Consider the following 21472-nt stretch of genomic DNA (forward strand, 5'->3'; position numbering starts at 1 on the left):
TCCGAATCCTGCCCTAGCTTGCGATTAGTTTTTTTCTCACTTCTTGCCCCCATCTCCCACCTTGCCTCATGGTCTCCCCTCCTCTGCGCACCTGACAGTTTGCCTGCCCTTCCACTGCCTGTCTCCAGACTTTCCAAGGAGAAAAGGCAAAGCACTAAAGCGGGCCGGGCAACGGGTCAAGTTCCGCTTTCGGCGACTAGCAGGGAGGTAGCGTGGCCGAGCGGTCTAAGGCGCTGGATTAAGGCTCCAGTCTCTTCGGAGGCGTGGGTTCAAATCCCACCGCTGCCACTTTTCCTGGCCTTGCATTTTAAAGAAGAACGTAACGTTGACCTCTTCCTTCATTAGTGCCACCTCTGTCGCAATGAGCAAGCGGATGGTATGCCACACCCTGCAGGAAAAAGGTTTCGCTTCTGACGTCTTGCTTTTCTGGACATCCAGTCTCAAGTTTCCCATCTGGAACGGCGCTCCCTGCTGCTTTGTGAAGGCTTGCTGCAAGAGCCTTCGAAACCCAGGAGCTCTTGCGTTGAGCTGTGACGCGTCCTGGGAAGACCTCCCGTTGCAGCGGAATGAGCCCCACTTCCAGGGCGTGCTGGTAGCAAATTCCCCACAGCCCACAGGGAGCAAACGATCCCAGGTGTGATGTATCACCAGGAGAGGCTGAGATGAGAGTAGGGGTTCACGCGTGTGCCCGGACCGAGGTTAATGATGGGATTAGAGCTAGGGTTAGATGCAGGGAAAGAGTGAGAGTTATAATTAGGGATAAAGCTAACAGGTGATCATTACTCGTCATGTAACATGATACAAAGGGTCAGAAGAGGAACTGATTCAGGGTTACAATTTGGACTTCGCAGACAACAGGAGCACTAAATGGTGCTGAGGGGGACTCAATAAAGTGGACCGGCCGCCTAATGTAAGCAATTGTGCACAAATATTGTACGATGACTAGCGTTGCCGGTACTTTTTTCTTAAAGAGTCAGTTCTTGGCACCCATTCCCTACTTGACTCAGCCTAATCTTCAAGAATATTTGTCAAGAACTAAAAAAAATCCAGAAACGGTTTAACCTCCCCGTCGGGGAATTGAACCCCGGTCTCCCGCGTGACAGGCGGGGATACTGACCACTATACTAACGAGGAGACGTGAGGGCATGAAATGAACAGCTGCTGATGTCTGCACAGCATCCAGCGACCACCTAGCTGGCCTAGGGGGGTCTCATTTTCCCCCGTCAAACGGCTTGCCCGATCTAAGGCTAATTTCTTTCTTTTTATCGGCACCAGGCTTAAAACTCAGTTTAAGGCGATAGTTCCGGGCTATGTTTGACTCCAGAGTTGAATCTGTCATCCCGCATTTCCTCAGCAAATCAAGCTACCCATCTCAAGTCTCATGAGCTGAGGACGGCAAAGTCCCTGTGGGCTTAGGACAGTCAAAGAAACCCCTGGGCTGCATGCTAAGCCCCTTTTCGGCTTCACTTTCCGAATCCTGCCCTAGCTTGCGATTAGTTTTTTTCTCACTTCTTGCCCCCATCTCCCACCTTGCCTCATGGTCTCCCCTCCTCTGCGCACCTGACAGTTTGCCTGCCCTTCCACTGCCTGTCTCCAGACTTTCCAAGGAGAAAAGGCAAAGCACTAAAGCGGGCCGGGCAACGGGTCAAGTTCCGCTTTCGGCGACTAGCAGGGAGGTAGCGTGGCCGAGCGGTCTAAGGCGCTGGATTAAGGCTCCAGTCTCTTCGGAGGCGTGGGTTCAAATCCCACCGCTGCCACTTTTCCTGGCCTTGCATTTTAAAGAAGAACGTAACGTTGACCTCTTCCTTCATTAGTGCCACCTCTGTCGCAATGAGCAAGCGGATGGTATGCCACACCCTGCAGGAAAAAGGTTTCGCTTCTGACGTCTTGCTTTTCTGGACATCCAGTCTCAAGTTTCCCATCTGGAACGGCGCTCCCTGCTGCTTTGTGAAGGCTTGCTGCAAGAGCCTTCGAAACCCAGGAGCTCTTGCGTTGAGCTGTGACGCGTCCTGGGAAGACCTCCCGTTGCAGCGGAATGAGCCCCACTTCCAGGGCGTGCTGGTAGCAAATTTCCCACAGCCCACAGGGAGCAAACGATCCCAGGTGTGATGTATCACCAGGAGAGGCTGAGATGAGAGTAGGGGTTCACGCGTGTGCCCGGACCGAGGTTAATGATGGGATTAGAGCTAGGGTTAGATGCAGGGAAAGAGTGAGAGTTATAATTAGGGATAAAGCTAACAGGTGATCATTACTCGTCATGTAACATGATACAAAGGGTCAGAAGAGGAACTGATTCAGGGTTACAATTTGGACTTCGCAGACAACAGGAGCACTAAATGGTGCTGAGGGGGACTCAATAAAGTGGACCGGCCGCCTAATGTAAGCAATTGTGCACAAATATTGTACGATGACTAGCGTTGCCGGTGCTTTTTTCTTAAAGAGTCAGTTCTTGGCACCCATTCCCTACTTGACTCAGCCTAATCTTCAAGAATATTTGTCAAGAACTAAAAAAAATCCAGAAACGGTTTAACCTCCCCGTCGGGGAATTGAACCCCGGTCTCCCGCGTGACAGGCGGGGATACTGACCACTATACTAACGAGGAGACGTGAGGGCATGAAATGAACAGCTGCTGATGTCTGCACAGCATCCAGCGACCACCTAGCTGGCCTAGGGGGGTCTCATTTTCCCCCGTCAAACGGCTTGCCCGATCTAAGGCTAATTTCTTTCTTTTTATCGGCACCAGGCTTAAAACTCAGTTTAAGGCGATAGTTCCGGGCTATGTTTGACTCCAGAGTTGAATCTGTCATCCCGCATTTCCTCAGCAAATCAAGCTACCCATCTCAAGTCTCATGAGCTGAGGACGGCAAAGTCCCTGTGGGCTTAGGACAGTCAAAGAAACCCCTGGGCTGCATGCTAAGCCCCTTTTCGGCTTCACTTTCCGAATCCTGCCCTAGCTTGCGATTAGTTTTTTTCTCACTTCTTGCCCCCATCTCCCACCTTGCCTCATGGTCTCCCCTCCTCTGCGCACCTGACAGTTTGCCTGCCCTTCCACTGCCTGTCTCCAGACTTTCCAAGGAGAAAAGGCAAAGCACTAAAGCGGGCCGGGCAACGGGTCAAGTTCCGCTTTCGGCGACTAGCAGGGAGGTAGCGTGGCCGAGCGGTCTAAGGCGCTGGATTAAGGCTCCAGTCTCTTCGGAGGCGTGGGTTCAAATCCCACCGCTGCCACTTTTCCTGGCCTTGCATTTTAAAGAAGAACGTAACGTTGACCTCTTCCTTCATTAGTGCCACCTCTGTCGCAATGAGCAAGCGGATGGTATGCCACACCCTGCAGGAAAAAGGTTTCGCTTCTGACGTCTTGCTTTTCTGGACATCCAGTCTCAAGTTTCCCATCTGGAACGGCGCTCCCTGCTGCTTTGTGAAGGCTTGCTGCAAGAGCCTTCGAAACCCAGGAGCTCTTGCGTTGAGCTGTGACGCGTCCTGGGAAGACCTCCCGTTGCAGCGGAATGAGCCCCACTTCCAGGGCGTGCTGGTAGCAAATTTCCCACAGCCCACAGGGAGCAAACGATCCCAGGTGTGATGTATCACCAGGAGAGGCTGAGATGAGAGTAGGGGTTCACGCGTGTGCCCGGACCGAGGTTAATGATGGGATTAGAGCTAGGGTTAGATGCAGGGAAAGAGTGAGAGTTATAATTAGGGATAAAGCTAACAGGTGATCATTACTCGTCATGTAACATGATACAAAGGGTCAGAAGAGGAACTGATTCAGGGTTACAATTTGGACTTCGCAGACAACAGGAGCACTAAATGGTGCTGAGGGGGACTCAATAAAGTGGACCGGCCGCCTAATGTAAGCAATTGTGCACAAATATTGTACGATGACTAGCGTTGCCGGTGCTTTTTTCTTAAAGAGTCAGTTCTTGGCACCCATTCCCTACTTGACTCAGCCTAATCTTCAAGAATATTTGTCAAGAACTAAAAAAAATCCAGAAACGGTTTAACCTCCCCGTCGGGGAATTGAACCCCGGTCTCCCGCGTGACAGGCGGGGATACTGACCACTATACTAACGAGGAGACGTGAGGGCATGAAATGAACAGCTGCTGATGTCTGCACAGCATCCAGCGACCACCTAGCTGGCCTAGGGGGGTCTCATTTTCCCCCGTCAAACGGCTTGCCCGATCTAAGGCTAATTTCTTTCTTTTTATCGGCACCAGGCTTAAAACTCAGTTTAAGGCGATAGTTCCGGGCTATGTTTGACTCCAGAGTTGAATCTGTCATCCCGCATTTCCTCAGCAAATCAAGCTACCCATCTCAAGTCTCATGAGCTGAGGACGGCAAAGTCCCTGTGGGCTTAGGACAGTCAAAGAAACCCCTGGGCTGCATGCTAAGCCCCTTTTCGGCTTCACTTTCCGAATCCTGCCCTAGCTTGCGATTAGTTTTTTTCTCACTTCTTGCCCCCATCTCCCACCTTGCCTCATGGTCTCCCCTCCTCTGCGCACCTGACAGTTTGCCTGCCCTTCCACTGCCTGTCTCCAGACTTTCCAAGGAGAAAAGGCAAAGCACTAAAGCGGGCCGGGCAACGGGTCAAGTTCCGCTTTCGGCGACTAGCAGGGAGGTAGCGTGGCCGAGCGGTCTAAGGCGCTGGATTAAGGCTCCAGTCTCTTCGGAGGCGTGGGTTCAAATCCCACCGCTGCCACTTTTCCTGGCCTTGCATTTTAAAGAAGAACGTAACGTTGACCTCTTCCTTCATTAGTGCCACCTCTGTCGCAATGAGCAAGCGGATGGTATGCCACACCCTGCAGGAAAAAGGTTTCGCTTCTGACGTCTTGCTTTTCTGGACATCCAGTCTCAAGTTTCCCATCTGGAACGGCGCTCCCTGCTGCTTTGTGAAGGCTTGCTGCAAGAGCCTTCGAAACCCAGGAGCTCTTGCGTTGAGCTGTGACGCGTCCTGGGAAGACCTCCCGTTGCAGCGGAATGAGCCCCACTTCCAGGGCGTGCTGGTAGCAAATTTCCCACAGCCCACAGGGAGCAAACGATCCCAGGTGTGATGTATCACCAGGAGAGGCTGAGATGAGAGTAGGGGTTCACGCGTGTGCCCGGACCGAGGTTAATGATGGGATTAGAGCTAGGGTTAGATGCAGGGAAAGAGTGAGAGTTATAATTAGGGATAAAGCTAACAGGTGATCATTACTCGTCATGTAACATGATACAAAGGGTCAGAAGAGGAACTGATTCAGGGTTACAATTTGGACTTCGCAGACAACAGGAGCACTAAATGGTGCTGAGGGGGACTCAATAAAGTGGACCGGCCGCCTAATGTAAGCAATTGTGCACAAATATTGTACGATGACTAGCGTTGCCGGTGCTTTTTTCTTAAAGAGTCAGTTCTTGGCACCCATTCCCTACTTGACTCAGCCTAATCTTCAAGAATATTTGTCAAGAACTAAAAAAAATCCAGAAACGGTTTAACCTCCCCGTCGGTGAATTGAACCCCGGTCTCCCGCGTGACAGGCGGGGATACTGACCACTATACTAACGAGGAGACGTGAGGGCATGAAATGAACAGCTGCTGATGTCTGCACAGCATCCAGCGACCACCTAGCTGGCCTAGGGGGGTCTCATTTTCCCCCGTCAAACGGCTTGCCCGATCTAAGGCTAATTTCTTTCTTTTTATCGGCACCAGGCTTAAAACTCAGTTTAAGGCGATAGTTCCGGGCTATGTTTGACTCCAGAGTTGAATCTGTCATCCCGCATTTCCTCAGCAAATCAAGCTACCCATCTCAAGTCTCATGAGCTGAGGACGGCAAAGTCCCTGTGGGCTTAGGACAGTCAAAGAAACCCCTGGGCTGCATGCTAAGCCCCTTTTCGGCTTCACTTTCCGAATCCTGCCCTAGCTTGCGATTAGTTTTTTTCTCACTTCTTGCCCCCATCTCCCACCTTGCCTCATGGTCTCCCCTCCTCTGCGCACCTGACAGTTTGCCTGCCCTTCCACTGCCTGTCTCCAGACTTTCCAAGGAGAAAAGGCAAAGCACTAAAGCGGGCCGGGCAACGGGTCAAGTTCCGCTTTCGGCGACTAGCAGGGAGGTAGCGTGGCCGAGCGGTCTAAGGCGCTGGATTAAGGCTCCAGTCTCTTCGGAGGCGTGGGTTCAAATCCCACCGCTGCCACTTTTCCTGGCCTTGCATTTTAAAGAAGAACGTAACGTTGACCTCTTCCTTCATTAGTGCCACCTCTGTCGCAATGAGCAAGCGGATGGTATGCCACACCCTGCAGGAAAAAGGTTTCGCTTCTGACGTCTTGCTTTTCTGGACATCCAGTCTCAAGTTTCCCATCTGGAACGGCGCTCCCTGCTGCTTTGTGAAGGCTTGCTGCAAGAGCCTTCGAAACCCAGGAGCTCTTGCGTTGAGCTGTGACGCGTCCTGGGAAGACCTCCCGTTGCAGCGGAATGAGCCCCACTTCCAGGGCGTGCTGGTAGCAAATTTCCCACAGCCCACAGGGAGCAAACGATCCCAGGTGTGATGTATCACCAGGAGAGGCTGAGATGAGAGTAGGGGTTCACGCGTGTGCCCGGACCGAGGTTAATGATGGGATTAGAGCTAGGGTTAGATGCAGGGAAAGAGTGAGAGTTATAATTAGGGATAAAGCTAACAGGTGATCATTACTCGTCATGTAACATGATACAAAGGGTCAGAAGAGGAACTGATTCAGGGTTACAATTTGGACTTCGCAGACAACAGGAGCACTAAATGGTGCTGAGGGGGACTCAATAAAGTGGACCGGCCGCCTAATGTAAGCAATTGTGCACAAATATTGTACGATGACTAGCGTTGCCGGTGCTTTTTTCTTAAAGAGTCAGTTCTTGGCACCCATTCCCTACTTGACTCAGCCTAATCTTCAAGAATATTTGTCAAGAACTAAAAAAAATCCAGAAACGGTTTAACCTCCCCGTCGGGGAATTGAACCCCGGCGGGGATACTGACCACTATACTAACGAGGAGACGTGAGGGCATGAAATGAACAGCTGCTGATGTCTGCACAGCATCCAGCGACCACCTAGCTGGCCTAGGGGGGTCTCATTTTCCCCCGTCAAACGGCTTGCCCGATCTAAGGCTAATTTCTTTCTTTTTATCGGCACCAGGCTTAAAACTCAGTTTAAGGCGATAGTTCCGGGCTATGTTTGACTCCAGAGTTGAATCTGTCATCCCGCATTTCCTCAGCAAATCAAGCTACCCATCTCAAGTCTCATGAGCTGAGGACGGCAAAGTCCCTGTGGGCTTAGGACAGTCAAAGAAACCCCTGGGCTGCATGCTAAGCCCCTTTTCGGCTTCACTTTCCGAATCCTGCCCTAGCTTGCGATTAGTTTTTTTCTCACTTCTTGCCCCCATCTCCCACCTTGCCTCATGGTCTCCCCTCCTCTGCGCACCTGACAGTTTGCCTGCCCTTCCACTGCCTGTCTCCAGACTTTCCAAGGAGAAAAGGCAAAGCACTAAAGCGGGCCGGGCAACGGGTCAAGTTCCGCTTTCGGCGACTAGCAGGGAGGTAGCGTGGCCGAGCGGTCTAAGGCGCTGGATTAAGGCTCCAGTCTCTTCGGAGGCGTGGGTTCAAATCCCACCGCTGCCACTTTTCCTGGCCTTGCATTTTAAAGAAGAACGTAACGTTGACCTCTTCCTTCATTAGTGCCACCTCTGTCGCAATGAGCAAGCGGATGGTATGCCACACCCTGCAGGAAAAAGGTTTCGCTTCTGACGTCTTGCTTTTCTGGACATCCAGTCTCAAGTGTCCCATCTGGAACGGCGCTCCCTGCTGCTTTGTGAAGGCTTGCTGCAAGAGCCTTCGAAACCCAGGAGCTCTTGCGTTGAGCTGTGACGCGTCCTGGGAAGACCTCCCGTTGCAGCGGAATGAGCCCCACTTCCAGGGCGTGCTGGTAGCAAATTTCCCACAGCCCACAGGGAGCAAACGATCCCAGGTGTGATGTATCACCAGGAGAGGCTGAGATGAGAGTAGGGGTTCACGCGTGTGCCCGGACCGAGGTTAATGATGGGATTAGAGCTAGGGTTAGATGCAGGGAAAGAGTGAGAGTTATAATTAGGGATAAAGCTAACAGGTGATCATTACTCGTCATGTAACATGATACAAAGGGTCAGAAGAGGAACTGATTCAGGGTTACAATTTGGACTTCGCAGACAACAGGAGCACTAAATGGTGCTGAGGGGGACTCAATAAAGTGGACCGGCCGCCTAATGTAAGCAATTGTGCACAAATATTGTACGATGACTAGCGTTGCCGGTGCTTTTTTCTTAAAGAGTCAGTTCTTGGCACCCATTCCCTACTTGACTCAGCCTAATCTTCAAGAATATTTGTCAAGAACTAAAAAAAATCCAGAAACGGTTTAACCTCCCCGTCGGGGAATTGAACCCCGGTCTCCCGCGTGACAGGCGGGGATACTGACCACTATACTAACGAGGAGACGTGAGGGCATGAAATGAACAGCTGCTGATGTCTGCACAGCATCCAGCGACCACCTAGCTGGCCTAGGGGGGTCTCATTTTCCCCCGTCAAACGGCTTGCCCGATCTAAGGCTAATTTCTTTCTTTTTATCGGCACCAGGCTTAAAACTCAGTTTAAGGCGATAGTTCCGGGCTATGTTTGACTCCAGAGTTGAATCTGTCATCCCGCATTTCCTCAGCAAATCAAGCTACCCATCTCAAGTCTCATGAGCTGAGGACGGCAAAGTCCCTGTGGGCTTAGGACAGTCAAAGAAACCCCTGGGCTGCATGCTAAGCCCCTTTTCGGCTTCACTTTCCGAATCCTGCCCTAGCTTGCGATTAGTTTTTTTCTCACTTCTTGCCCCCATCTCCCACCTTGCCTCATGGTCTCCCCTCCTCTGCGCACCTGACAGTTTGCCTGCCCTTCCACTGCCTGTCTCCAGACTTTCCAAGGAGAAAAGGCAAAGCACTAAAGCGGGCCGGGCAACGGGTCAAGTTCCGCTTTCGGCGACTAGCAGGGAGGTAGCGTGGCCGAGCGGTCTAAGGCGCTGGATTAAGGCTCCAGTCTCTTCGGAGGCGTGGGTTCAAATCCCACCGCTGCCACTTTTCCTGGCCTTGCATTTTAAAGAAGAACGTAACGTTGACCTCTTCCTTCATTAGTGCCACCTCTGTCGCAATGAGCAAGCGGATGGTATGCCACACCCTGCAGGAAAAAGGTTTCGCTTCTGACGTCTTGCTTTTCTGGACATCCAGTCTCAAGTTTCCCATCTGGAACGGCGCTCCCTGCTGCTTTGTGAAGGCTTGCTGCAAGAGCCTTCGAAACCCAGGAGCTCTTGCGTTGAGCTGTGACGCGTCCTGGGAAGACCTCCCGTTGCAGCGGAATGAGCCCCACTTCCAGGGCGTGCTGGTAGCAAATTTCCCACAGCCCACAGGGAGCAAACGATCCCAGGTGTGATGTATCACCAGGAGAGGCTGAGATGAGAGTAGGGGTTCACGCGTGTGCCCGGACCGAGGTTAATGATGGGATTAGAGCTAGGGTTAGATGCAGGGAAAGAGTGAGAGTTATAATTAGGGATAAAGCTAACAGGTGATCATTACTCGTCATGTAACATGATACAAAGGGTCAGAAGAGGAACTGATTCAGGGTTACAATTTGGACTTCGCAGACAACAGGAGCACTAAATGGTGCTGAGGGGGACTCAATAAAGTGGACCGGCCGCCTAATGTAAGCAATTGTGCACAAATATTGTACGATGACTAGCGTTGCCGGTGCTTTTTTCTTAAAGAGTCAGTTCTTGGCACCCATTCCCTACTTGACTCAGCCTAATCTTCAAGAATATTTGTCAAGAACTAAAAAAAATCCAGAAACGGTTTAACCTCCCCGTCGGGGAATTGAACCCCGGTCTCCCGCGTGACAGGCGGGGATACTGACCACTATACTAACGAGGAGACGTGAGGGCATGAAATGAACAGCTGCTGATGTCTGCACAGCATCCAGCGACCACCTAGCTGGCCTAGGGGGGTCTCATTTTCCCCCGTCAAACGGCTTGCCCGATCTAAGGCTAATTTCTTTCTTTTTATCGGCACCAGGCTTAAAACTCAGTTTAAGGCGATAGTTCCGGGCTATGTTTGACTCCAGAGTTGAATCTGTCATCCCGCATTTCCTCAGCAAATCAAGCTACCCATCTCAAGTCTCATGAGCTGAGGACGGCAAAGTCCCTGTGGGCTTAGGACAGTCAAAGAAACCCCTGGGCTGCATGCTAAGCCCCTTTTCGGCTTCACTTTCCGAATCCTGCCCTAGCTTGCGATTAGTTTTTTTCTCACTTCTTGCCCCCATCTCCCACCTTGCCTCATGGTCTCCCCTCCTCTGCGCACCTGACAGTTTGCCTGCCCTTCCACTGCCTGTCTCCAGACTTTCCAAGGAGAAAAGGCAAAGCACTAAAGCGGGCCGGGCAACGGGTCAAGTTCCGCTTTCGGCGACTAGCAGGGAGGTAGCGTGGCCGAGCGGTCTAAGGCGCTGGATTAAGGCTCCAGTCTCTTCGGAGGCGTGGGTTCAAATCCCACCGCTGCCACTTTTCCTGGCCTTGCATTTTAAAGAAGAACGTAACGTTGACCTCTTCCTTCATTAGTGCCACCTCTGTCGCAATGAGCAAGCGGATGGTATGCCACACCCTGCAGGAAAAAGGTTTCGCTTCTGACGTCTTGCTTTTCTGGACATCCAGTCTCAAGTTTCCCATCTGGAACGGCGCTCCCTGCTGCTTTGTGAAGGCTTGCTGCAAGAGCCTTCGAAACCCAGGAGCTCTTGCGTTGAGCTGTGACGCGTCCTGGGAAGACCTCCCGTTGCAGCGGAATGAGCCCCACTTCCAGGGCGTGCTGGTAGCAAATTTCCCACAGCCCACAGGGAGCAAACGATCCCAGGTGTGATGTATCACCAGGAGAGGCTGAGATGAGAGTAGGGGTTCACGCGTGTGCCCGGACCGAGGTTAATGATGGGATTAGAGCTAGGGTTAGATGCAGGGAAAGAGTGAGAGTTATAATTAGGGATAAAGCTAACAGGTGATCATTACTCGTCATGTAACATGATACAAAGGGTCAGAAGAGGAACTGATTCAGGGTTACAATTTGGACTTCGCAGACAACAGGAGCACTAAATGGTGCTGAGGGGGACTCAATAAAGTGGACCGGCCGCCTAATGTAAGCAATTGTGCACAAATATTGTACGATGACTAGCGTTGCCGGTGCTTTTTTCTTAAAGAGTCAGTTCTTGGCACCCATTCCCTACTTGACTCAGCCTAATCTTCAAGAATATTTGTCAAGAACTAAAAAAAATCCAGAAACGGTTTAACCTCCCCGTCGGGGAATTGAACCCCGGTCTCCCGCGTGACAGGCGGGGATACTGACCACTATACTAACGAGGAGACGTGAGGGCATGAAATGAACAGCTGCTGATGTCTGCACAGCATCCAGCGACCACCTAGCTGGCCTAGGGGGGTCTCATTTTCCCCCGTCAAACGGCTTGCCCGATCTAAGGCTAATTTCTTTCTTTTTATCGGCACCAGGCTTAAAACTCAGTTTAAGGCGATAGTTCCGGGCTATGTTTGACTCCAGAGTTGAATCTGTCATCCCGCATTTCCTCAGCAAATCAAGCTACCCATCTCAAGTCTCATGAGCTGAGGACGGCAAAGTCCCTGTGGGCTTAGGACAGTCAAAGAAACCCCTGGGCTGCATGCTAAGCCCCTTTTCGGCTTCACTTTCCGAATCCTGCCCTAGCTTGCGATTAGTTTTTTTCTCACTTCTTGCCCCCATCTCCCACCTTGCCTCATGGTCTCCCCTCCTCTGCGCACCTGACAGTTTGCCTGCCCTTCCACTGCCTGTCTCCAGACTTTCCAAGGAGAAAAGGCAAAGCACTAAAGCGGGCCGGGCAACGGGTCAAGTTCCGCTTTCGGCGACTAGCAGGGAGGTAGCGTGGCCGAGCGGTCTAAGGCGCTGGATTAAGGCTCCAGTCTCTTCGGAGGCGTGGGTTCAAATCCCACCGCTGCCACTTTTCCTGGCCTTGCATTTTAAAGAAGAACGTAACGTTGACCTCTTCCTTCATTAGTGCCACCTCTGTCGCAATGAGCAAGCGGATGGTATGCCACACCCTGCAGGAAAAAGGTTTCGCTTCTGACGTCTTGCTTTTCTGGACATCCAGTCTCAAGTTTCCCATCTGGAACGGCGCTCCCTGCTGCTTTGTGAAGGCTTGCTGCAAGAGCCTTCGAAACCCAGGAGCTCTTGCGTTGAGCTGTGACGCGTCCTGGGAAGACCTCCCGTTGCAGCGGAATGAGCCCCACTTCCAGGGCGTGCTGGTAGCAAATTTCCCACAGCCCACAGGGAGCAAACGATCCCAGGTGTGATGTATCACCAGGAGAGGCTGAGATGAGAGTAGGGGTTCACGCGTGTGCCCGGACCGAGGTTAATGATGGGATTAGAGCTAGGGTTAGATGCAGGGAAAGAGTGAGAGTTATAATTAGGGATAAAGCTAACAGGTGATCATTACTCGTCATGTAACATGATACAAAGGGTCAGAAGAGGAACTGATTCAGGGTTACAATTTGGACTTCGCAGACAACAGGAGCACTAAATGGTGCTGAGGGGGACTCAATAAAGTGGACCGGCCGCCTAATGTAAGCAATTGTGCACAAATATTGTACGATGACTAGCGTTGCCGGTGCTTTTTTCTTAAAGAGTCAGTTCTTGGCACCCATTCCCTACTTGACTCAGCCTAATCTTCAAGAATATTTGTCAAGAACTAAAAAAAATCCAGAAACGGTTTAACCTCCCCGTCGGGGAATTGAACCCCGGTCTCCCGCTACTGACCACTATACTAACGAGGAGACGTGAGGGCATGAAATGAACAGCTGCTGATGTCTGCACAGCATCCAGCGACCACCTAGCTGGCCTAGGGGGGTCTCATTTTCCCCCGTCAAACGGCTTGCCCGATCTAAGGCTAATTTCTTTCTTTTTATCGGCACCAGGCTTAAAACTCAGTTTAAGGCGATAGTTCCGGGCTATGTTTGACTCCAGAGTTGAATCTGTCATCCCGCATTTCCTCAGCAAATCAAGCTACCCATCTCAAGTCTCATGAGCTGAGGACGGCAAAGTCCCTGTGGGCTTAGGACAGTCAAAGAAACCCCTGGGCTGCATGCTAAGCCCCTTTTCGGCTTCACTTTCCGAATCCTGCCCTAGCTTGCGATTAGTTTTTTTCTCACTTCTTGCCCCCATCTCCCACCTTGCCTCATGGTCTCCCCTCCTCTGCGCACCTGACAGTTTGCCTGCCCTTCCACTGCCTGTCTCCAGACTTTCCAAGGAGAAAAGGCAAAGCACTAAAGCGGGCCGGGCAACGGGTCAAGTTCCGCTTTCGGCGACTAGCAGGGAGGTAGCGTGGCCGAGCGGTCTAAGGCGCTGGATTAAGGCTCCAGTCTCTTCGGAGGCGTGGGTTCAAATCCCACCGCTGCCACTTTTCCTGGCCTTGCATTTTAAAGAAGAACGTAACGTTGACCTCTTCCTTCATTAGTGCCACCTCTGTCACAATGAGCAAGCGGATGGTATGCCACACCCTGCAGGAAAAAGGTTTCGCTTCTGACGTCTTGCTTTTCTGGACATCCAGTCTCAAGTTTCCCATCTGGAACGGCGCTCCCTGCTGCTTTGTGAAGGCTTGCTGCAAGAGCCTTCGAAACCCAGGAGCTCTTGCGTTGAGCTGTGACGCGTCCTGGGAAGACCTCCCGTTGCAGCGGAATGAGCCCCACTTCCAGGGCGTGCTGGTAGCAAATTCCCCACAGCCCACAGGGAGCAAACGATCCCAGGTGTGATGTATCACCAGGAGAGGCTGAGATGAGAGTAGGGGTTCACGCGTGTGCCCGGACCGAGGTTAATGATGGGATTAGAGCTAGGGTTAGATGCAGGGAAAGAGTGAGAGTTATAATTAGGGATAAAGCTAACAGGTGATCATTACTCGTCATGTAACATGATACAAAGGGTCAGAAGAGGAACTGATTCAGGGTTACAATTTGGACTTCGCAGACAACAGGAGCACTAAATGGTGCTGAGGGGGACTCAATAAAGTGGACCGGCCGCCTAATGTAAGCAATTGTGCACAAATATTGTACGATGACTAGCGTTGCCGGTACTTTTTTCTTAAAGAGTCAGTTCTTGGCACCCATTCCCTACTTGACTCAGCCTAATCTTCAAGAATATTTGTCAAGAACTAAAAAAAATCCAGAAACGGTTTAACCTCCCCGTCGGGGAATTGAACCCCGGTCTCCCGCGTGACAGGCGGGGATACTGACCACTATACTAACGAGGAGACGTGAGGGCATGAAATGAACAGCTGCTGATGTCTGCACAGCATCCAGCGACCACCTAGCTGGCCTAGGGGGGTCTCATTTTCCCCCGTCAAACGGCTTGCCCGATCTAAGGCTAATTTCTTTCTTTTTATCGGCACCAGGCTTAAAACTCAGTTTAAGGCGATAGTTCCGGGCTATGTTTGACTCCAGAGTTGAATCTGTCATCCCGCATTTCCTCAGCAAATCAAGCTACCCATCTCAAGTCTCATGAGCTGAGGACGGCAAAGTCCCTGTGGGCTTAGGACAGTCAAAGAAACCCCTGGGCTGCATGCTAAGCCCCTTTTCGGCTTCACTTTCCGAATCCTGCCCTAGCTTGCGATTAGTTTTTTTCTCACTTCTTGCCCCCATCTCCCACCTTGCCTCATGGTCTCCCCTCCTCTGCGCACCTGACAGTTTGCCTGCCCTTCCACTGCCTGTCTCCAGACTTTCCAAGGAGAAAAGGCAAAGCACTAAAGCGGGCCGGGCAACGGGTCAAGTTCCGCTTTCGGCGACTAGCAGGGAGGTAGCGTGGCCGAGCGGTCTAAGGCGCTGGATTAAGGCTCCAGTCTCTTCGGAGGCGTGGGTTCAAATCCCACCGCTGCCACTTTTCCTGGCCTTGCATTTTAAAGAAGAACGTAACGTTGACCTCTTCCTTCATTAGTGCCACCTCTGTCGCAATGAGCAAGCGGATGGTATGCCACACCCTGCAGGAAAAAGGTTTCGCTTCTGACGTCTTGCTTTTCTGGACATCCAGTCTCAAGTTTCCCATCTGGAACGGCGCTCCCTGCTGCTTTGTGAAGGCTTGCTGCAAGAGCCTTCGAAACCCAGGAGCTCTTGCGTTGAGCTGTGACGCGTCCTGGGAAGACCTCCCGTTGCAGCGGAATGAGCCCCACTTCCAGGGCGTGCTGGTAGCAAATTTCCCACAGCCCACAGGGAGCAAACGATCCCAGGTGTGATGTATCACCAGGAGAGGCTGAGATGAGAGTAGGGGTTCACGCGTGTGCCCGGACCGAGGTTAATGATGGGATTAGAGCTAGGGTTAGATGCAGGGAAAGAGTGAGAGTTATAATTAGGGATAAAGCTAACAGGTGATCATTACTCGTCATGTAACATGATACAAAGGGTCAGAAGAGGAACTGATTCAGGGTTACAATTTGGACTTCGCAGACAACAGGAGCACTAAATGGTGCTGAGGGGGACTCAATAAAGTGGACCGGCCGCCTAATGTAAGCAATTGTGCACAAATATTGTACGATGACTAGCGTTGCCGGTGCTTTTTTCTTAAAGAGTCAGTTCTTGGCACCCATTCCCTACTTGACTCAGCCTAATCTTCAAGAATATTTGTCAAGAACTAAAAAAAATCCAGAAACGGTTTAACCTCCCCGTCGGGGAATTGAACCCCGGTCTCCCGCGTGACAGGCGGGGATACTGACCACTATACTAACGAGGAGACGTGAGGGCATGAAATGAACAGCTGCTGATGTCTGCACAGCATCCAGCGACCACCTAGCTGGCCTAGGGGGGTCTCATTTTCCCCCGTCAAACGGCTTGCCCGATCTAAGGCTAATTTCTTTCTTTTTATCGGCACCAGGCTTAAAACTCAGTTTAAGGCGATAGTTCCGGGCTATGTTTGACTCCAGAGTTGAATCTGTCATCCCGCATTTCCTCAGCAAATCAAGCTACCCATCTCAAGTCTCATGAGCTGAGGACGGCAAAGTCCCTGTGGGCTTAGGACAGTCAAAGAAACCCCTGGGCTGCATGCTAAGCCCCTTTTCGGCTTCACTTTCCGAATCCTGCCCTAGCTTGCGATTAGTTTTTTTCTCACTTCTTGCCCCCATCTCCCACCTTGCCTCATGGTCTCCCCTCCTCTGCGCACCTGACAGTTTGCCTGCCCTTCCACTGCCTGTCTCCAGACTTTCCAAGGAGAAAAGGCAAAGCACTAAAGCGGGCCGGGCAACGGGTCAAGTTCCGCTTTCGGCGACTAGCAGGGAGGTAGCGTGGCCGAGCGGTCTAAGGCGCTGGATTAAGGCTCCAGTCTCTTCGGAGGCGTGGGTTCAAATCCCACCGCTGCCACTTTTCCTGGCCTTGCATTTTAAAGAAGAACGTAACGTTGACCTCTTCCTTCATTAGTGCCACCTCTGTCGCAATGAGCAAGCGGATGGTATGCCACACCCTGCAGGAAAAAGGTTTCGCTTCTGACGTCTTGCTTTTCTGGACATCCAGTCTCAAGTTTCCCATCTGGAACGGCGCTCCCTGCTGCTTTGTGAAGGCTTGCTGCAAGAGCCTTCGAAACCCAGGAGCTCTTGCGTTGAGCTGTGACGCGTCCTGGGAAGACCTCCCGTTGCAGCGGAATGAGCCCCACTTCCAGGGCGTGCTGGTAGCAAATTTCCCACAGCCCACAGGGAGCAAACGATCCCAGGTGTGATGTATCACCAGGAGAGGCTGAGATGAGAGTAGGGGTTCACGCGTGTGCCCGGACCGAGGTTAATGATGGGATTAGAGCTAGGGTTAGATGCAGGGAAAGAGTGAGAGTTATAATTAGGGATAAAGCTAACAGGTGATCATTACTCGTCATGTAACATGATACAAAGGGTCAGAAGAGGAACTGATTCAGGGTTACAATTTGGACTTCGCAGACAACAGGAGCACTAAATGGTGCTGAGGGGGACTCAATAAAGTGGACCGGCCGCCTAATGTAAGCAATTGTGCACAAATATTGTACGATGACTAGCGTTGCCGGTGCTTTTTTCTTAAAGAGTCAGTTCTTGGCACCCATTCCCTACTTGACTCAGCCTAATCTTCAAGAATATTTGTCAAGAACTAAAAAAAATCCAGAAACAGTTTAACCTCCCCGTCGGGGAATTGAACCCCGGTCTCCCGCGTGACAGGCGGGGATACTGACCACTATACTAACGAGGAGACGTGAGGGCATGAAATGAACAGCTGCTGATGTCTGCACAGCATCCAGCGACCACCTAGCTGGCCTAGGGGGGTCTCATTTTCCCCCGTCAAACGGCTTGCCCGATCTAAGGCTAATTTCTTTCTTTTTATCGGCACCAGGCTTAAAACTCAGTTTAAGGCGATAGTTCCGGGCTATGTTTGACTCCAGAGTTGAATCTGTCATCCCGCATTTCCTCAGCAAATCAAGCTACCCATCTCAAGTCTCATGAGCTGAGGACGGCAAAGTCCCTGTGGGCTTAGGACAGTCAAAGAAACCCCTGGGCTGCATGCTAAGCCCCTTTTCGGCTTCACTTTCCGAATCCTGCCCTAGCTTGCGATTAGTTTTTTTCTCACTTCTTGCCCCCATCTCCCACCTTGCCTCATGGTCTCCCCTCCTCTGCGCACCTGACAGTTTGCCTGCCCTTCCACTGCCTGTCTCCAGACTTTCCAAGGAGAAAAGGCAAAGCACTAAAGCGGGCCGGGCAACGGGTCAAGTTCCGCTTTCGGCGACTAGCAGGGAGGTAGCGTGGCCGAGCGGTCTAAGGCGCTGGATTAAGGCTCCAGTCTCTTCGGAGGCGTGGGTTCAAATCCCACCGCTGCCACTTTTCCTGGCCTTGCATTTTAAAGAAGAACGTAACGTTGACCTCTTCCTTCATTAGTGCCACCTCTGTCGCAATGAGCAAGCGGATGGTATGCCACACCCTGCAGGAAAAAGGTTTCGCTTCTGACGTCTTGCTTTTCTGGACATCCAGTCTCAAGTTTCCCATCTGGAACGGCGCTCCCTGCTGCTTTGTGAAGGCTTGCTGCAAGAGCCTTCGAAACCCAGGAGCTCTTGCGTTGAGCTGTGACGCGTCCTGGGAAGACCTCCCGTTGCAGCGGAATGAGCCCCACTTCCAGGGCGTGCTGGTAGCAAATTTCCCACAGCCCACAGGGAGCAAACGATCCCAGGTGTGATGTATCACCAGGAGAGGCTGAGATGAGAGTAGGGGTTCACGCGTGTGCCCGGACCGAGGTTAATGATGGGATTAGAGCTAGGGTTAGATGCAGGGAAAGAGTGAGAGTTATAATTAGGGATAAAGCTAACAGGTGATCATTACTCGTCATGTAACATGATACAAAGGGTCAGAAGAGGAACTGATTCAGGGTTACAATTTGGACTTCGCAGACAACAGGAGCACTAAATGGTGCTGAGGGGGACTCAATAAAGTGGACCGGCCGCCTAATGTAAGCAATTGTGCACAAATATTGTACGATGACTAGCGTTGCCGGTGCTTTTTTCTTAAAGAGTCAGTTCTTGGCACCCATTCCCTACTTGACTCAGCCTAATCTTCAAGAATATTTGTCAAGAACTAAAAAAAATCCAGAAACGGTTTAACCTCCCCGTCGGGGAATTGAACCCCGGTCTCCCGCGTGACAGGCGGGGATACTGACCACTATACTAACGAGGAGACGTGAGGGCATGAAATGAACAGCTGCTGATGTCTGCACAGCATCCAGCGACCACCTAGCTGGCCTAGGGGGGTCTCATTTTCCCCCGTCAAACGGCTTGCCCGATCTAAGGCTAATTTCTTTCTTTTTATCGGCACCAGGCTTAAAACTCAGTTTAAGGCGATAGTTCCGGGCTATGTTTGACTCCAGAGTTGAATCTGTCATCCCGCATTTCCTCAGCAAATCAAGCTACCCATCTCAAGTCTCATGAGCTGAGGACGGCAAAGTCCCTGTGGGCTTAGGACAGTCAAAGAAACCCCTGGGCTGCATGCTAAGCCCCTTTTCGGCTTCACTTTCCGAATCCTGCCCTAGCTTGCGATTAGTTTTTTTCTCACTTCTTGCCCCCATCTCCCACCTTGCCTCATGGTCTCCCCTCCTCTGCGCACCTGACAGTTTGCCTGCCCTTCCACTGCCTGTCTCCAGACTTTCCAAGGAGAAAAGGCAAAGCACTAAAGCGGGCCGGGCAACGGGTCAAGTTCCGCTTTCGGCGACTAGCAGGGAGGTAGCGTGGCCGAGCGGTCTAAGGCGCTGGATTAAGGCTCCAGTCTCTTCGGAGGCGTGGGTTCAAATCCCACCGCTGCCACTTTTCCTGGCCTTGCATTTTAAAGAAGAACGTAACGTTGACCTCTTCCTTCATTAGTGCCACCTCTGTCGCAATGAGCAAGCGGATGGTATGCCACACCCTGCAGGAAAAAGGTTTCGCTTCTGACGTCTTGCTTTTCTGGACATCCAGTCTCAAGTTTCCCATCTGGAACGGCGCTCCCTGCTGCTTTGTGAAGGCTTGCTGCAAGAGCCTTCGAAACCCAGGAGCTCTTGCGTTGAGCTGTGACGCGTCCTGGGAAGACCTCCCGTTGCAGCGGAATGAGCCCCACTTCCAGGGCGTGCTGGTAGCAAATTTCCCACAGCCCACAGGGAGCAAACGATCCCAGGTGTGATGTATCACCAGGAGAGGCTGAGATGAGAGTAGGGGTTCACGCGTGTGCCCGGACCGAGGTTAATGATGGGATTAGAGCTAGGGTTAGATGCAGGGAAAGAGTGAGAGTTATAATTAGGGATAAAGCTAACAGGTGATCATTACTCGTCATGTAACATGATACAAAGGGTCAGAAGAGGAACTGATTCAGGGTTACAATTTGGACTTCGCAGACAACAGGAGCACTAAATGGTGCTGAGGGGGACTCAATAAAGTGGACCGGCCGCCTAATGTAAGCAATTGTGCACAAATATTGTACGATGACTAGCGTTGCCGGTGCTTTTTTCTTAAAGAGTCAGTTCTTGGCACCCATTCCCTACTTGACTCAGCCTAATCTTCAAGAATATTTGTCAAGAACTAAAAAAAATCCAGAAACGGTTTAACCTCCCCGTCGGTGAATTGAACCCCGGTCTCCCGCGTGACAGGCGGGGATACTGACCACTATACTAACGAGGAGACGTGAGGGCATGAAATGAACAGCTGCTGATGTCTGCACAGCATCCAGCGACCACCTAGCTGGCCTAGGGGGGTCTCATTTTCCCCCGTCAAACGGCTTGCCCGATCTAAGGCTAATTTCTTTCTTTTTATCGGCACCAGGCTTAAAACTCAGTTTAAGGCGATAGTTCCGGGCTATGTTTGACTCCAGAGTTGAATCTGTCATCCCGCATTTCCTCAGCAAATCAAGCTACCCATCTCAAGTCTCATGAGCTGAGGACGGCAAAGTCCCTGTGGGCTTAGGACAGTCAAAGAAACCCCTGGGCTGCATGCTAAGCCCCTTTTCGGCTTCACTTTCCGAATCCTGCCCTAGCTTGCGATTAGTTTTTTTCTCACTTCTTGCCCCCATCTCCCACCTTGCCTCATGGTCTCCCCTCCTCTGCGCACCTGACAGTTTGCCTGCCCTTCCACTGCCTGTCGCCAGACTTTCCAAGGAGAAAAGGCAAAGCACTAAAGCGGGCCGGGCAACGGGTCAAGTTCCGCTTTCGGCGACTAGCAGGGAGGTAGCGTGGCCGAGCGGTCTAAGGCGCTGGATTAAGGCTCCAGTCTCTTCGGAGGCGTGGGTTCAAATCCCACCGCTGCCACTTTTCCTGGCCTTGCATTTTAAAGAAGAACGTAACGTTGACCTCTTCCTTCATTAGTGCCACCTCTGTCGCAATGAGCAAGCGGATGGTATGCCACACCCTGCAGGAAAAAGGTTTCGCTTCTGACGTCTTGCTTTTCTGGACATCCAGTCTCAAGTTTCCCATCTGGAACGGCGCTCCCTGCTGCTTTGTGAAGGCTTGCTGCAAGAGCCTTCGAAACCCAGGAGCTCTTGCGTTGAGCTGTGACGCGTCCTGGGAAGACCTCCCGTTGCAGCGGAATGAGCCCCACTTCCAGGGCGTGCTGGTAGCAAATTTCCCACAGCCCACAGGGAGCAAACGATCCCAGGTGTGATGTATCACCAGGAGAGGCTGAGATGAGAGTAGGGGTTCACGCGTGTGCCCGGACCGAGGTTAATGATGGGATTAGAGCTAGGGTTAGATGCAGGGAAAGAGTGAGAGTTATAATTAGGGATAAAGCTAACAGGTGATCATTACTCGTCATGTAACATGATACAAAGGGTCAGAAGAGGAACTGATTCAGGGTTACAATTTGGACTTCGCAGACAACAGGAGCACTAAATGGTGCTGAGGGGGACTCAATAAAGTGGACCGGCCGCCTAATGTAAGCAATTGTGCACAAATATTGTA

At 51.6% G+C, this 21472-nt stretch overlaps 25 non-coding genes across 25 annotated transcripts; 15 read left to right on the plus strand and 10 right to left on the minus strand.

The window, feature by feature from the left end:
• The first annotated feature begins 206 nt into the window (after window positions 1–206).
• TRNAL-AAG (transfer RNA leucine (anticodon AAG)) lies at window positions 207–288 on the plus strand. Its single transcript has one exon. It is a non-coding gene; the product is annotated as a tRNA-Leu (tRNA).
• Window positions 289–1062: 774 nt separating this feature from the next.
• Window positions 1063–1134, minus strand: TRNAD-GUC (transfer RNA aspartic acid (anticodon GUC)). Its single transcript has one exon. It is a non-coding gene; the product is annotated as a tRNA-Asp (tRNA).
• Window positions 1135–1675: 541 nt separating this feature from the next.
• On the plus strand, window positions 1676–1757 carry TRNAL-AAG (transfer RNA leucine (anticodon AAG)). Its single transcript has one exon. It is a non-coding gene; the product is annotated as a tRNA-Leu (tRNA).
• Window positions 1758–2531: 774 nt separating this feature from the next.
• Window positions 2532–2603, minus strand: TRNAD-GUC (transfer RNA aspartic acid (anticodon GUC)). The gene has a single exon. It is a non-coding gene; the product is annotated as a tRNA-Asp (tRNA).
• A 541-nt stretch (window positions 2604–3144) lies between these two features.
• TRNAL-AAG (transfer RNA leucine (anticodon AAG)) lies at window positions 3145–3226 on the plus strand. The gene has a single exon. It is a non-coding gene; the product is annotated as a tRNA-Leu (tRNA).
• A 774-nt stretch (window positions 3227–4000) lies between these two features.
• On the minus strand, window positions 4001–4072 carry TRNAD-GUC (transfer RNA aspartic acid (anticodon GUC)). The gene has a single exon. It is a non-coding gene; the product is annotated as a tRNA-Asp (tRNA).
• Window positions 4073–4613: 541 nt separating this feature from the next.
• On the plus strand, window positions 4614–4695 carry TRNAL-AAG (transfer RNA leucine (anticodon AAG)). Its single transcript has one exon. It is a non-coding gene; the product is annotated as a tRNA-Leu (tRNA).
• Window positions 4696–6082: 1387 nt separating this feature from the next.
• TRNAL-AAG (transfer RNA leucine (anticodon AAG)) lies at window positions 6083–6164 on the plus strand. Its single transcript has one exon. It is a non-coding gene; the product is annotated as a tRNA-Leu (tRNA).
• A 1371-nt stretch (window positions 6165–7535) lies between these two features.
• Window positions 7536–7617, plus strand: TRNAL-AAG (transfer RNA leucine (anticodon AAG)). Its single transcript has one exon. It is a non-coding gene; the product is annotated as a tRNA-Leu (tRNA).
• Window positions 7618–8391: 774 nt separating this feature from the next.
• TRNAD-GUC (transfer RNA aspartic acid (anticodon GUC)) lies at window positions 8392–8463 on the minus strand. The gene has a single exon. It is a non-coding gene; the product is annotated as a tRNA-Asp (tRNA).
• A 541-nt stretch (window positions 8464–9004) lies between these two features.
• Window positions 9005–9086, plus strand: TRNAL-AAG (transfer RNA leucine (anticodon AAG)). The gene has a single exon. It is a non-coding gene; the product is annotated as a tRNA-Leu (tRNA).
• A 774-nt stretch (window positions 9087–9860) lies between these two features.
• TRNAD-GUC (transfer RNA aspartic acid (anticodon GUC)) lies at window positions 9861–9932 on the minus strand. Its single transcript has one exon. It is a non-coding gene; the product is annotated as a tRNA-Asp (tRNA).
• Window positions 9933–10473: 541 nt separating this feature from the next.
• TRNAL-AAG (transfer RNA leucine (anticodon AAG)) lies at window positions 10474–10555 on the plus strand. The gene has a single exon. It is a non-coding gene; the product is annotated as a tRNA-Leu (tRNA).
• Window positions 10556–11329: 774 nt separating this feature from the next.
• On the minus strand, window positions 11330–11401 carry TRNAD-GUC (transfer RNA aspartic acid (anticodon GUC)). Its single transcript has one exon. It is a non-coding gene; the product is annotated as a tRNA-Asp (tRNA).
• A 541-nt stretch (window positions 11402–11942) lies between these two features.
• On the plus strand, window positions 11943–12024 carry TRNAL-AAG (transfer RNA leucine (anticodon AAG)). Its single transcript has one exon. It is a non-coding gene; the product is annotated as a tRNA-Leu (tRNA).
• Window positions 12025–13397: 1373 nt separating this feature from the next.
• TRNAL-AAG (transfer RNA leucine (anticodon AAG)) lies at window positions 13398–13479 on the plus strand. Its single transcript has one exon. It is a non-coding gene; the product is annotated as a tRNA-Leu (tRNA).
• Window positions 13480–14253: 774 nt separating this feature from the next.
• On the minus strand, window positions 14254–14325 carry TRNAD-GUC (transfer RNA aspartic acid (anticodon GUC)). The gene has a single exon. It is a non-coding gene; the product is annotated as a tRNA-Asp (tRNA).
• Window positions 14326–14866: 541 nt separating this feature from the next.
• On the plus strand, window positions 14867–14948 carry TRNAL-AAG (transfer RNA leucine (anticodon AAG)). Its single transcript has one exon. It is a non-coding gene; the product is annotated as a tRNA-Leu (tRNA).
• A 774-nt stretch (window positions 14949–15722) lies between these two features.
• TRNAD-GUC (transfer RNA aspartic acid (anticodon GUC)) lies at window positions 15723–15794 on the minus strand. The gene has a single exon. It is a non-coding gene; the product is annotated as a tRNA-Asp (tRNA).
• Window positions 15795–16335: 541 nt separating this feature from the next.
• TRNAL-AAG (transfer RNA leucine (anticodon AAG)) lies at window positions 16336–16417 on the plus strand. The gene has a single exon. It is a non-coding gene; the product is annotated as a tRNA-Leu (tRNA).
• Window positions 16418–17191: 774 nt separating this feature from the next.
• TRNAD-GUC (transfer RNA aspartic acid (anticodon GUC)) lies at window positions 17192–17263 on the minus strand. The gene has a single exon. It is a non-coding gene; the product is annotated as a tRNA-Asp (tRNA).
• Window positions 17264–17804: 541 nt separating this feature from the next.
• Window positions 17805–17886, plus strand: TRNAL-AAG (transfer RNA leucine (anticodon AAG)). The gene has a single exon. It is a non-coding gene; the product is annotated as a tRNA-Leu (tRNA).
• A 774-nt stretch (window positions 17887–18660) lies between these two features.
• Window positions 18661–18732, minus strand: TRNAD-GUC (transfer RNA aspartic acid (anticodon GUC)). The gene has a single exon. It is a non-coding gene; the product is annotated as a tRNA-Asp (tRNA).
• Window positions 18733–19273: 541 nt separating this feature from the next.
• TRNAL-AAG (transfer RNA leucine (anticodon AAG)) lies at window positions 19274–19355 on the plus strand. The gene has a single exon. It is a non-coding gene; the product is annotated as a tRNA-Leu (tRNA).
• Window positions 19356–20742: 1387 nt separating this feature from the next.
• Window positions 20743–20824, plus strand: TRNAL-AAG (transfer RNA leucine (anticodon AAG)). The gene has a single exon. It is a non-coding gene; the product is annotated as a tRNA-Leu (tRNA).
• Window positions 20825–21472: the final 648 nt, after the last annotated feature.

This window comes from Ambystoma mexicanum, unplaced genomic scaffold (assembly GCF_040938575.1).
Source record: "Ambystoma mexicanum isolate Mex_15411 unplaced genomic scaffold, UKY_AmexF1_1 Mex_scaf20, whole genome shotgun sequence".
NCBI lineage: Eukaryota > Metazoa > Chordata > Amphibia > Caudata > Ambystomatidae > Ambystoma > Ambystoma mexicanum.